Consider the following 14,640-nt stretch of genomic DNA (forward strand, 5'->3'; position numbering starts at 1 on the left):
GACACTGCGGCGGGCACAGGGGCAGGTCTCAGCCCATCCTCTGCACCCCCGCCCGGCCCATCTCACCTCAGCCTCGGTCCCCTGTCTGCCCACAGCCCCACTCCTGCTGCCGCTGCTCCCATGTGCTGATGAGCCAGCACTGCTCGCACCCACTGATGGTGCGATGGTGCGGAACGATTGGGGCTGGTGCCAGCAGTGGATGTGAAAGGGTGCAAGCAGGGCCGGTGCTGTCAGTGGGTGTGAGCGGTGGCTGCTAAACTAGGGGAGCTAGGTCTCTCCAGTGAGGAATGGACTGACAGCACCAAGAAACCAAATGAAAACCCTGCCCATCCACCCCTGTGCCTGCGCAGCTTTCACCCCAGTATTGGAGAAGTCCAAATACTGGTCATGGTCCTCTTTGCCTATAGAAATGGACACTTTTAAAAATATATATATTTTTACTAGGGGCCCAGTGCATGAACTCGTGCACCTTGAAAGGAACTGTGGGCCGCGACACTGCGGCGGGCACAGGGGCAGGTCTCAGCCCATCCTCTGCACCCCCGCCCGGCCCATCTCACCTCAGCCTCGGTCCCCTGTCTGCCCACAGCCCCACTCCCGCTGCCGCTGCTCCGCTGGCAGCGGGTGCAAGTGGGGCTGTCACCGTCACCAGCAGCGGGTGTGAGAGGTGGTTGCCGGCTCCTATTGCCCCTCAAGAGCAGGGGGAGGTGGAGGAGCTCTGAGGGGTGATCAGGGCCAGCAGCCACTTGCACCTGCTGACGGCACCGAGCGATCGGGGCCAATGCCGGGCAGGACCACAGCGCGGGAGCAAAGAATTTTCAGTCACCACCAGAGGCTCACCCCAATGACTGCGACCAGCGCCCTGCCTTGACCTGGTGCCCCTGCTCACCTGCTCTACCATCTCACCGCGGCTCATGCCCGCCATGTTCTGCACGTGCCCCCTTGGTGGTCAGTGCACGTCATCGTGACCATTCAGTTGTTCTGCCTTTCAGTCTATTTGAATACTAGCCTTTTATTATATAGGATTGATTTCAGAAAGGAAGGGAGAGGGAGTGAGAGATAGAAACATCAATGATGAGAAAGAATCATTGATTGGCTGCCTCCTGCACTGCATGCACCACATTGGGGATGAAGCCCATGACCTGGGCATGTGCCCTTGACTGAAATCGAACCCAGAACCCTTCAGTCCACAGGCCGACGCTTTATCCACTGAGCCAAACCAACTAGGGCGAACTTGGACACTTTTTACACAGTGTTGCTGCCGCTACCCCCACCGCCCACTCACATCTTGGCCCTGAGCGTGGGTCACTGCCATATTTTACACAAGATCATACCATGGGATCCTTGTTTCCCCCTTCTGCCCTCTCTACCCTGACGTGGGCTTGAAATCTAACGAAACAGACGTGCCCAGGCCTGACAGCTGCAGGCCCTGTGGGTGGGTGGTAGGGAGCAACTGTGGCCCTGCCCAGTTCCCCAGCGCCAGCCCCCCCTTGCCTGTCTCCAGTGGGAAGGCAGTCCTAGCCAGACGGGGCCTCCCTAGGCCTTGGTCACAATGGGCAATAACATGCTGCTTTTTAAATTTTATTTTTTTATGAAAAGAACCAGTGTTAATCCACAGACCCTCTGAGAAACCAGGCTGGCCAGGCGGAGCCAGCAGTCCCCCTCCCCCAACTCAGAGGCTCATTGGTGAGGGGTGGCCGTGCTAGGACTTCAGAACAGGGTGGGGCCAGGCCTGTGCAGTTCCATATATGTGTCACAAAAGGGTTCACCTCACACTTGAATGTACAACCCACTCCAGCTGTCGGGAAGGCCCTGCCTCTTGCTGCTATCCTGTCCCTGAGCCCCTCTGGGTCCGCCTCCCTAATCCCTGCCAAGAGCTAGAACAGGAGGCCCTGGGGCCTGGAGGGGAGGAGGGTCAGTGTCAGCCACTAGACACAGAGAAACCTCAAGGATCTGTTATGGAAGGCGTTCTTTTTCCTTGTAGCTAACATTAGGCCCGTGTATTTCCCTCAGTATTTGTATTCCCAGCCTAAACCCCATTTGGTCACGGTGTATGATTCTTTTTATATGCTGCTTAATTCAGTTGGTTGATATTTTGTTAAATATGCTTACATTTATGTTAATGAGGGATATTGATTTTTAGTTTTCTTTTCTGATGATGGCTTTGTTTGGTATTGGTAAGGGGTAAAGCTAGCCTCACAGAATGAATTGGGCAGTATTCTGTCTTCCTCTATTTTCTGAGAGTCTGTGAAGGATTGGTAATAATTTCTTCTTTAAATATTTGATAGAATTCACCAGTTTGCCAGTGAAGCCACCTAGATTTGAGCTATTCTTTCGGGGAAGATTTCAAATTAGTAATGCGATTTCTTGCTGTAGGTGTGTTCAGATTTTCTGTTGCTTAGGGGGTTAATTTTGATAATTTGTGTCTTTTCAGGAATTTGTCCATTTCATCTAAGATGTGCAATGTGTGGGCATAAACTTGTTCATACAAATCCTTTTTAATCCTTTTAGTTTCTGTAGTGTGGGTAGTGTTGTATCCTCTTTCATTCCTTCCTGATTTTGGTAATTTGTCTCTCTCTCTCTCTCTCTCTCTCTCTCACTCTCTCTCTCTCTTTCTCTGTCTCTCTCTCTCTCTCCTAGTCATAAGCTTCAGGAAAGAAGCAGACCAATGAGACCTTAATCTTATATACCATACCCCAGATGGTCATGGTCAAATGGTGGGGGTTTTACAGTTAATCAGTCTTTTCAAAGAACCAACTTTTAGTTTTTAAAATTTTCTCTATTGTTTTCTGTTTCATTGATTTCAGTGCTAATCTTTATTATGTCTTGTCTCGCTTTGGGTGTAGTTTGCTCTTCTTTTTCTAGTTTCCTAAAATAGAAGCACAGGTTATTGATTTGATATTTTCTTTTGTGATACAGATATTTAAAGCTATAAATGTCCCTCTCAGCACCATTTTCTCTGTATTCCATCTTATTTTAAAAGTAATTTTTTTATTATGAGATAATTATGAATTCACATGCTGTTCTAAGAAATCATACAGAGATATCCCAGGTATCCTTTACTGATTTTCCCCCAACGGTAACATCATACAAAACTATAATATCTCATTGTGGTTTTAATCTGCATTTCTAATGGCTAATGGCGTTCATGGGCTTTTTGCCATCTGTCTATCCTTTTTGGTGAAATGTCTGTTCATGTATTTGCCTCATTTTGTAATTGGAATATTTGCTTTTCTACAGTTGAGTTTTGAGATATTAATCCTTTGTCAGATATGTGGTTTGCAAATATTTTCTCCCAGTTTGTAGCTTGACTTTTCATCCTCTAAATTAGATATTTCACAGAGCAAAATTTTACATTTTGATGAGGTTCAGCTTACCCATTTTTCCTTTTATGGTGCTTTTGATGTTAAGTTTAAGAACACTTTGCCTGGCCCTAGCTGGTTTGGCTCAGTGGATAGAGCATCGGTCTGCGGACAGAAGGGTCCCGGGTTCAATTCCGTTGAAGGGCACATGCCTGGGTTGCAGGCTAGATCCCCAGTTAGGGGGCTGCAGGAGGCAGCTGATCGGTGATTCTCTCTCATCATTGATGTTTCTATCTTTCTCTCCCTCTCCCTTCCTCTCTGAAATCAATAAAAAATAAAAATAAGAACACTTTGCCTGGCCCTAGGTCCTGAAGATTTTATCCTATGTTTTCCCCCTAAATGTTTTATAATTTTATGTTTTACATTTAAGTCCACAATCCATTTTGAGTTCATTTGTGTATCAGGTGTGAGGTTCAGGTTTAGGTTTTTGCTTTGTTTTTTTTTTTGCCTTATGGCTGTTCAATTGATCCAGCACCATTTGATGAAAATACTCTCCTTCCTCCATTGAATTATTTTTTGCATCCATGTCAAAAATCAGTTGGGTATCTTTGTGTGGGTCTGTTTCTGGATTTTCTATTCTGTTCATTGACCTATGTCTATACGTCTACAATCTGGATTACTGTAGCTATATAATAAATCATGAAATCAGGTAGACTAATTTTTTTCTACTTTCTTCTTCTTTTTTCAAAATTAATTTAGCTATTCTAGTTCCTTTTCCTTTCTATGTAAATATTAGGATAACCTTGTCTACATCTATAAAATTATTGTTGAGCCCTAGCTGGTTTGGCTCAGTGGATAGAGCATTGGCCCACAGACTGAAGGGTCCGGGTTCGATTCCAGGCGAGGGCACATACCTTGATTGCAGACTCGTTCCCCAGCCCTGGTCGTATACGCCGCGCGCGCGCGCACACACACACACACACACACACACACACACACACACACACACTGAGATTTGGATAGGAATTGCATTAAACCAGCACAGGAATTTGGGGAGAATTAACATCTTTTCTATGTTGAGTCTCCTAATTCACGAACACAAAAAGTCTCTCCATTTATTTAGACCTTTTTGTATTTCTTGCACAGGGTTTTGTAGTTTTTAAGGATACAAGTCTTATACATGTTTTGTTAGATTTATACCTAAGTATTTTATTTTTTACTAATTGTAAATGGTATTTTATTTTAAATTTTGGTGTCCATGTGTTCATTGCCAATATATAGAAATACAGTTATGTTATACACTTATTTTGTATCCAGTGATGTTGTCAAAATTATTAGCTCTAGGAGTTATTTTATAGATTTTAAAAAATATATTTTTATTGATTTCAGAGAGGAAGGGAGAGGGAGAGAGAGATAGAAACATCAATGATGAAAGAGGATCATGGATCAGTTGCCTCCTGCATGCCCCATACTGGGGATCGAGCCTACAACCCGGGCATGTGCCCTCACTGGGAATCAAACCATGACTTCCTGGTTCATAGGTCCAAACTCAACCACTGAGCCACACCGGTGGGGCATTTTTACATAAACATTCATGTCATCTGCAAATAGAGACAGCCTTATTTCTTTCTTTTCAATCACTATTCCTTTTATTTTATTTCAGTTTATTTCTTTGTCATGTTGCACTGGCTAGGACTTTCAGTACTATGTTGAATAAGATGATGAGAGCAGACATCCTTGCTTTGTTCCTGTTCTTATGGGGAAAACAGTTTTTCACCAATAAGTATAATGTAAGCTGTAAGGTTTTTTTGTAGGTTTTATTTATTAAGTTGAAGTTACCTTCCATCCCTAGTTTTCTGAGAATTTTTATTGGGAATCAGTGTTGAATTTTGTCAAATGCTTTTCTACATCAATTGATATGATTATGTGATTTTTTTTTCTTTTTTAGCTTGTTGAAGGGATTTTAAATATTGAACTAGATTTGCATCCAGGGAATAAACCTCCCTTGGCCATGGTGTATGACTCTTAAAAAAAAATTTTTTTACTGTAATAAAATACACATAGCATAAAACTTACTATTTTAACCATTTAAAAGTGTACAATTGTCACTAAGTACATTTAAGATGTTGTGCAATCATCACCACTATCTAATTCCAGAGCATTTTCATCACTCCGAAAGGAAACCTCATCCTCATTAAGCAATCACTCCTCATTCCCATTCTCCCAACCCCTGGCAACCACTAATCTGCTTTTTGTTTCTACGGATTTGCCAACTCTGCATATTTCATGTAAATGGAATTATACAGTGTGTGGCCTTTTGTGTCTGGTTTGTTTCACGTAGCACAATGTTTCTGCGGTTCATCCATGTCATAGCATGTGTCAGTACTTCATTTCTTTCTATGACTGAATAAGATGGCATATTTTGTTTATCTGTTCATCTGTTGATGAGCATTTGGGTTGTTTCCATCTTTTGGCTATTGTGAGCAGTGGTGCTATGCACATCATGTATAAGTTTTTGTTTGAACACCTGTTTTCAATTCTTTTGGGTATATACCTAGAAGTGGAATTACTGGGTCATATAGTAATTCAATGTTTCAGCTTTTTGAGGAACAGCCAAACCTTTTCTAACGTGGCCACACCATTTTGCATTCCCACCAGGAATGTGTGAGGGTTCCAGTTTCTTCACATCCTCATCAATGCTTTTTATTTTATGTTTTGTTGTTCGTGTTATGGCCATCCCAGTGGGTGTGAAGTCGTATCTCATTGTGATTTTTATTTTCATTTCCCTAATGAGTAGTGATGTTGAGCAGCTTTTCATATGCTTGTTAGCCATGTGTATATCTTCTTTGGAGAAGTGTCTATTCAAGTCCTTTGTTCATTTTTTAAGTGGGTTGTCTGTCCTTTTGTTGTTGAGTTGTAGATGTTTTTGATATATGCTGGATACTAGAGCCTATATAATTATTTTAATATGTTGCTGAATTTTAATTGCTAAATACAGGGGTGGGCAAAAGTAGGTTTACAATTGTGTGTGAAACAGAATTTATTCTGTGTGTGTGTGTCAACAGCCACCTCTTCAAATAAATTATTTCTTATTTATTTATTTTTAAATATGGAATGCTTCACGAATTTGCATGTCATCCTTGGGCAGGGACCATGCTAATCTTTTCTGTATCGTTCCAATTTTAGTATATGTGCTGCCGAAGTGAGCACCAGAGTTTATTCTTTTAAAAAAAATATGTATTTTTATTGATTTCACATAACCCGGACATGTGCCCTTGACCGGAATTGAACCTGGGACCCTTCAGTCCCCAGGCCGATGCTCTATCCACTGAGCCAAACCAGCTAGGGCCCAGAGTTTATCCTTGTGTTATTTATTTATCATTGTATTATTTATTTGTATTACAACTGTATTCATGAGGGATATTGGCTGTACTTTTATTTTTTCTGATTAATCCTCACCCAAGGATACTTTTCCATTGGTTTTTAGAGAGTGTGAGAGGCAACCAATCGATATGTCTCTCTCACATAATTTTTTAAAATTATTTTTTTCTTTTTGCCTCTCTGGGTGTTTTTAGCTACATTGTCTTTTAAGACTCAATCCTCTGCTTCATCTAATCTGTTGTTGAATCCTTCTAGTGTATTCTTCATTTCAGATTTTGTATTCTTAAATTTCGACGGATTCTTTTTCATTGTTTCTATGTCCTTTGTTTTATGTTTACTATCTCTTTGTTGAAGTTCTCACTAAGTTCCTTGCATATCCTTATAACTACTGTTTTGAACTCTATACCTGGTAGATTGCTTGCCTACATTTCATTTAGTTCTTTTTCTGGGGATATCTCCTGTTCTTTCATTTGGGACATGTTTCTTTGTCTCCTCATTTTGGCGGCCTCTCTTTATTTGTTTCTGTGCATTAGGTAGATCTGCTATGTCTTCTTGTCTTGGTATGGAGGCCTTATGTAGTAGGTATGTTGTGGGGCTCAGTGATACAGTCTCCCTGATCACCTGAGCTAGGTGCTCCAGGAATGTCCCTTGTATGGGTTATGTGAGCCCTCCTGTTGTAGTTGAGTCTTGATTGTTGTTGGTCCCTCAGTGGGTGGGGTCGATTCTTAGGCTGGGTGAAGATATGGATTGACCCCAACCACAGTGTATGAACTGCTGTGTGGAGGCTGACCCCACAAAGCGAAATTTGCCCCAACAGGGTTTGTGCCTGCTGAGATTCCCTTTGGGCATGCTTCTTGAGGAACTAATTGGGTGGTGCTCTGCTGTGGTCTGAAGCCTGCCACCAGGTGTGCTGGTTCTGGGGCCTCTTGGGAGGGACTCCGTTGCAGCAGGTCAATATTAGGCACTGCCTGTGACTGGCTCAAGGCTACCTGTTTGGAGCTACAAAGGAATCCACAGTTTGTGCTACCTCTGCTGGGCCTGGGTATAAAGAGAGGAGCCAAGCTGCACACCAAGGCTGGTTTCCACCAGCACCAAGCCTGGGAGCAGGTCAGCAAATAGCCCAAAGCACCCCCAAAATCCACCTCCGCCTGTGGCTTCCTGTTAGTCTCAGTGAAATAGCCTCTGGTGATATGAGAGTTGCATGAGGTACGTTCTCAGTGAGTCACCAGGTAGGGACATGTGTTCTTTACCAGAATGATACAGATTCAAACAGCACAAATGCTGGGACTGAAACCACTCAACAAAAGTCCCAGAGTACACCAAGGTCAGCCACCACCATCCGGGTGCCTGCAGACTTTTGTAGTGGGGCAGGATCTCGTGGAATTATCAGGGTGAGGCCAGCAGAGTTCATCATACCCAAAGAGACCAAGATTTGGCCGTGTGAAGGGAGGGCTATATACAAGAATGTTGGTGCTGGTCAGGCATGTGAGGGAAAATTGGCACCCGCCCTAGAGTCACAGAATTCGGTCTCTTCCTAATTCTGCCCAGAGCTTTTCTAGAAGCTCTGCACTGCAAGCCCAGGCTGGCCACAGCCAGGTGACAATTCTGCAGGACACCAGGTTGACAGGGAGGGGCCACTGGGAGTTGGGAGGGTGGGGCTAATGGATTTCCTCTAGGGGATAAGCTCCAGTCAGGAGCGTGGTAGGAGGCGTGGTCCCCACCCCAGAGCCACATAACTCAGTCTCTGACATCTCCTGAGTTCATCCTCAAGAGCCCTCCAAGAAATTCTACACCACAGGCACAGGCAACTGACTCCTCTTCAGGGCTTGAGCTCGGCACGGGGAGCAACTGGGAACCAGGAGGATGAGTCTATTACATTCCCCCAGGCTGTAACTACATGGAGAGGGTGCTCAACCCAGGAAAGATTGCATCTGTGGGAAGGTAAGAGAGGGACTCAGTCCCCTGGCGGCTGTCCCTTCAGCTTTCTCCTCGGAGCCACACAAGCCAGTCTCTCCAGTCTTCTTTGAGCCTCATTCCCTCCTCTGGAACCCACGGTGAGTGGCTGTGAGAGATTTTGTGCTCTGATCCTTTAAGAAGGTGCCTGGGTTTCTAGCAGACTCCCATCTCCCTGGTGGACAGAATTCCCACTGATTTTCACGGCCAGATGTTACGTGGGCTCCTCTTCCAGGCTCTAGTGTTCTGGGCTGGGAGCCCTGCTGGAGTTGAGACTCCATGCTCCTAGCAGGGGGAACCTTTGCCACTGAGATATCCCTCTGGATTCTCAGCCACTGCATGTGAGTACGGGTCCAGTCCTTTTCACATCTCCACTCTTCCTACCAGTCTCGATATGGCTTCTTCTGCAAATCCTTGCTAATAAGACTTTTGTTCAGCTAGTCTTCAGTTGGTTATTTCGGTTGATTTTCCTTTATTTTAGTTGTACTTTCAGTTTGGTACGAGGAGGAAGTAAGTATGACTTCTACCTTCCTCCACCTTGGATCCTCTGTGAAGGCATTTTTTTTATTGTGATTAACATTTAAGTCCATGGTACAGCAGAATATCCTCAATAATGTGGGTGGGCCTTATCCAATTAGTTAAAGACCTTAAGTGAAAAAAACGGACCTCCCCTGAGGAAGAAACAATTCTGCCTTTGGACTTAACACTACAGTTTTTCCCTGGGTCTCTAGCCTGCTGGCCTGCCCTGAAGATTTTGGATTTGCCAGCCCCACAATTTTGTGTGTGTGTGTGTGTGTGTGTGTGTGTGTTCTCCCCTCTTTGTCAGTGATGTTCTGCAGTTTCAAAAAACATATCCACAAACTTCCAGAATGCTCCTTAGAGGGCAGTGTTGTCCCTGTTGAGCCTATAGCACTTTTGAGACAATTGCTGTATCTCCTGAGGCTGCTTTGGCCAGAGACTTGAGTAGGTTGTGAAATCTGGGCTATAGAGCTCCAGTTTCTCATGGTCTCAACGGCTGGACTAATTCTCTTTTATAGACAAAATGATATGGATTCCAAAATTTTAAAATAGGGGTTGTACTCTCAGCCTACATAATCTTCATTTTTCTCTCTTTATAAAAATATATAATATATATTATATAAATATAATATATGTGATATTTCATGTTATATATAGAATAAGGGATATATATGTGAATAAGGGATATATATATGTATCTACTTCTATTGAGCTCATCTAGTGAATTTTTAATTTTATATATTGTATTTTTACCCTCTAAAATTTCCATTTGGTTATTTTTATAGTTTATTTTTACTCTGCTGAGAACTATATTTTCATTTATCTAAAGGGTGTGTTTACCTCATAGAGCATAATTATAACAGCTTTAAAGTCTGTCTGTTAATTTCAACATCTGAGTTATCTTGGATTTGGCATCTGTTGAATGTCTTTTCCCTTGGGAATTAGCCACGTTTTCTCGATTTTTTGTATGTCAAATAATTTGGATTGTATACTGGATATTTTGAATCTTATGTTGTAAGAATCTGGGTCCTGTTAAAGTCCTCTGGTGGATGAGATTTTTTTTTTTTTTTAAAAAGCAATCAACCTGGTTAGGTTCAGACTACAAGCTTTGTGTGCAGTGGTCCCAACGTCAGTTCAAAAGCCTCTGCTCTGGTACTTTGGTCTTATCCCGCATATGCTCGACTCAGGAGTTAGGTTGAGGGGTGTTTTATATAACAGTTTAGTTCTCAAAGTCTTTGCTTTGTTACTTTGGGTCTGTCCCATGCATGCTCAGCTCAGAGTTGAGTCTGGGATTTGTGCTAGTTCATATACAGAATTAACTCCTTCTCCAGCAATCTCCTTTTTGTGATTCCTTCCACACTTCCAACTTTCAGGGGCACCTTTTCTCAGTTGTCTGGCCAGAAGTATAGGGTTCCTTGGAGGTATTCTCATTGTACTGTCTAAGCAAGTTCTGCTGGAGATTTCTCCTCTGATCAATGTTAGTAGAGAAAGTAGCTAAAATATATGGGTAACTCACCCCTCATCTCTTCAAATTTTTACTTCCCTTCTCAATGCACCTGATTTTGCTTACATTTCAGAGTTCTTAGGTAGTTGCTTTTGTGTGTGTGTCTCCCCCGGCCACCCCCAGAGGTTATAGTTGTTCTAAGTGGGAGAGATAGACTATAGTGGGTTTATTCTATTTTGGCTGGCACCATAAATCCGCACATCCACAGTATTTCTATTAGTGGTAAACTACTTTTTATGTCTGTAAATGTCTCTATTTTGCCTGTATAATGGTAAGTTATCTAGGTATAAAATGCTATGTTGGTAATAATTTCCCTTTTTCACTTGGAAAATATCATTCCACTGTCTTCTGGCAGCAGTTGGTGACTGATACAAAGTCTGTCGGTTATATAATTTTCATTTCTTAGTGGTAATACCTTTTTTCTCTTGTGGCTTTTAAGATTCCCTTTTTCATTAATGTTTTGTAGTTTCACTCCAACGTATCAAAAAAAAAAAGTATTAACAACCATCCACAATGTTCCCTAGAGGGTAGTATTTTTCCTGTGGAGCCCAATAGCACTCCAGTGACAATTGCTGTCTCTTGACTGAAGTTGCTGCTTGGTCAAAGACTGGATAAGTTGTGAGATCTCAGTGTACTAATAGATCTCCAGTTTCTCACAATCTCAAAGGTTAGACTAATCCTTTTATAAACAAAATGACATGGATTCCAAAATTTTAAAGTAGACGTTGTACCCACAGACTACATAAGCCTCATTTTTGTGTTTATAATCTATTTCTTTCATTGATTCAAGGAAATCAGCCTTCACTAAGGTTTTGGCTAACTTCCTTCAGTCCTTCATTGCTTTGTATTTCTTTATTACCTTAAAGATATTTAAATATATTTCAGAGAAACTTAAAGCCACTTAAGGTCATTCATTAGACTCTGCACTCCTTCCTTCTTTCCTTCCAGTAATTGTCAATTTATTTATTTAACATTAATTGAGTTGATATGCCAGGCTCTATACTAGACCCAGACTTTTTTCTCAATGTTCCCTCAACCTCTTTAATGCATTAATAATCCAGAAAAAAAAGTTTCACGACAGAACAGAGTTTTAAGGAACATATGAAGTTGTGCCAGAAAATTCTTTGACTTACATCATTTAATCTCTTCCTTAGTGGATATATTTTTGGTCAGGAGAACTTAACCATTGTTTCTTAAGCTTCTATAAAACCTGTCCTGTTACTTTCTATGAAATATATTACAGTAATATTTATTGACCCATGTGCAGGGTGGTTGTGAGATATTTTACAATATTTATTGTCAAGCCTCAGTTAATAGAGAGAAATTGTTACTGAAAATAGTACTTTTGGGAAATGTTATTTGTCAGGTTGAATTATTTGTTTTATAACATCTTGTGTTAAACCTGAAAGTGATAAATAAGTATTAAAAATCTGAGTGTTTTTCTTTTATTAGTATTATAACATCATTTCAAGTGGATGCTTGGAGACATTTAGTTTTTGAGCAGAAATAATACAAATATTAATGTACTTGTATAATTTAAAGATAAAATAAATATTCCTTACTAAATATTAAAAAAGAAGTGGTTGGTTTAAATTAGGCACATCTTCGTTCATCATAAATGGTTGTCCAGAGCTTGGACTTTGAATTTCTATTTCATATATTTATTAAAAATACAAAGAATCAAACTATGTATTTAACTGTTTTTTTAAAAAAACATTTTAAAAGCATAGATGTGCGTTTTTTGGGGAAATAAGCACTGTAAGAGAGAAGCAAATAATCTGTATTCTAATTTTGCCTAAATCAAATTTCTATTAATTGAATGTTGAGAAATTTATTAGAGAAACTTATACATGAAAAAATCACTTTAAACCACGAACTGCTACATTAACAAGAAATATTACAGTAATTAAAGGAATCCTAGGACTAAAATTATTTTGAAGTGATTTCATAGACTTAGTTTACTTAAGTGAGCAAGGCCATAGGAGAAAAATATTAATGAATAAATGTTCCCCTCAAAGAGAGGAAGAATGGCCGAGACCGGTTTGGCTCAGTGGATAGAGCGTCGGCCTGCGGACTGAAGGGTCCCAGGTTCGATTCCGGTCAAGGGCATGTACCTGGGTTGCGCGCACATCCCCAGTGGGGGATGTGCAGGAGGCAGCTGATTGATGGTTCTCTTTCATCGATTGTTTCTGACTCTCTCTCTCCCTTCCTCTCTGTGAAAAATCAATAAAATATATTTTAAAAAAAAAAGAGAGGAAGAATGAAAAAATAGAAAGGAGAGGAGATCCCTTATTTTCACAATTTGGTGTGCAGTTCTCCAGGGGATAGGGCTAGAAGTTCCATTATTTGTAAAAAACAAAACAAAACAAAACAAAAATTAGGATAAAATCCAAGAAATTAAAGAAAACACTATAACATTAAAATTGAATTGAAAATATTCACATAAACCCATTATTAAATAGTACATTAGTTATCTAGTGCTACATAACAATATGAACACAAACTTAGAGACTTAACACAAGACACATTTATTCTCTGTCTTTTTCTGCGGGTCAGGAGTCAGCATGGCTTGGCTAGGTACTCTGCTTCAGGGACTAACAAAGCTTCAGTCAAGGTGCCCGCCCAGGCTCCCATTGCATCTGCTTCCATGCTCACGTGGTTGTTGGCAGCTTTTCGTTCCTGCGGGCTGCTGGACTGAGGGTCTCAGTTTCTTGCTGGCTGTCCGCTGGAGGCTGCCCTCAGTTCCTTGCCAAGTGGCCCTCTCCATAGGCAGCTCTCAGCATGGCAGGCGGCTTCTTTAAAGACAGCAAGGGACATAGTCTCTTTGTAAGGCTGGCAACAGTCACACAGACTATACTCATATACTATATGCAACCTGTCACCTTTGTCATCTGCTAACGACTAGAAGCAAGTCATGGTTCCTCCCACTTTCATGAGGAGGGGAGCACACAGAAGCATGAACACCAGGAGGCAGGGATTATGGGGGCCACTCTAGAGGCTGTCAGCCACACTATGTGAATTTTTCCAGTTCTACCTATTGAAATGGCCTAACAGCATTGCCACCATTCATTGTAATGTTCGAATAATGAACCTCCCTGGTGCTCAGGTTGTGGTATCTGAAAACCATTCCCCAGTAAAAGGAAGCTGGGCCTTTTGGAGAAATAGCTTATTCCAGGGCTGGGACAGGAAAAGTGCAAGGAAAGCCAGGGATATTTTGTTGTGCTAGGAATCAGTAGTTCTCAAAGATCAATGGGGTCACGTTGCACTGGTCGGAGTCAGGGCATTTAGAGCCTTATGAAGATTCATGGTGGCAATGAATTGCAACAGGTGGAACTACGAAAATCCATGGTTTAATAATGATGTTCAAAAGTCTGAAAATGTTTACTTGTCACCATTCGAGGCAGCTATTAAATCAACTCTTACTATGTAATTTGGCTATTAATAAAGAGTTAATCATTTTTCTGCCTTTCCAGTAGAATCTGTATTTCAATAACCAAATATCCCCAGTGGATAAGGGGAGCTCTACTTCAAAAGATGAATGCCAATTAATAAATGTGGAGAGATGATAGATTTTAAAACACCACAGACTTTAATGGAGGCTGTAGGGGAGACCCCATTCCTTGCCTTTTCCAGCCCCGAGAGGCTGTGAACATTCCTTGGCTCTGCCTGCATTACTCCAGTATCTGCTTCTTTCATCATATCACCTTCTCTGCCTTCTGACCATCTTGCTTTTTCTAAGAAAGATCCTGTGATTACATGGAGTCAACCAGGATAATCCAGGATAATCTCCTTATCTCATGACCCTAAGCCTGGCTGGGTAGCTCAGTTGGTTAGGCCCCTGGTCGGCAAACTGCGGCTCGAGAGCCACATGCGGCTCTTTGGACCTTTGAATGTGGCCATGAAGTTTCAATCACACTGTACGTGCATACCCGCACATGGTATTTTGTGGAAGAGCCACACTTAAGGGGCCGCAGTTTGCCGCCA

This window comes from Myotis davidii, unplaced genomic scaffold, assembly GCF_000327345.1.
Source record: "Myotis davidii unplaced genomic scaffold, ASM32734v1 scaffold2301, whole genome shotgun sequence".
In the NCBI taxonomy this organism is placed as follows: domain Eukaryota; kingdom Metazoa; phylum Chordata; class Mammalia; order Chiroptera; family Vespertilionidae; genus Myotis; species Myotis davidii.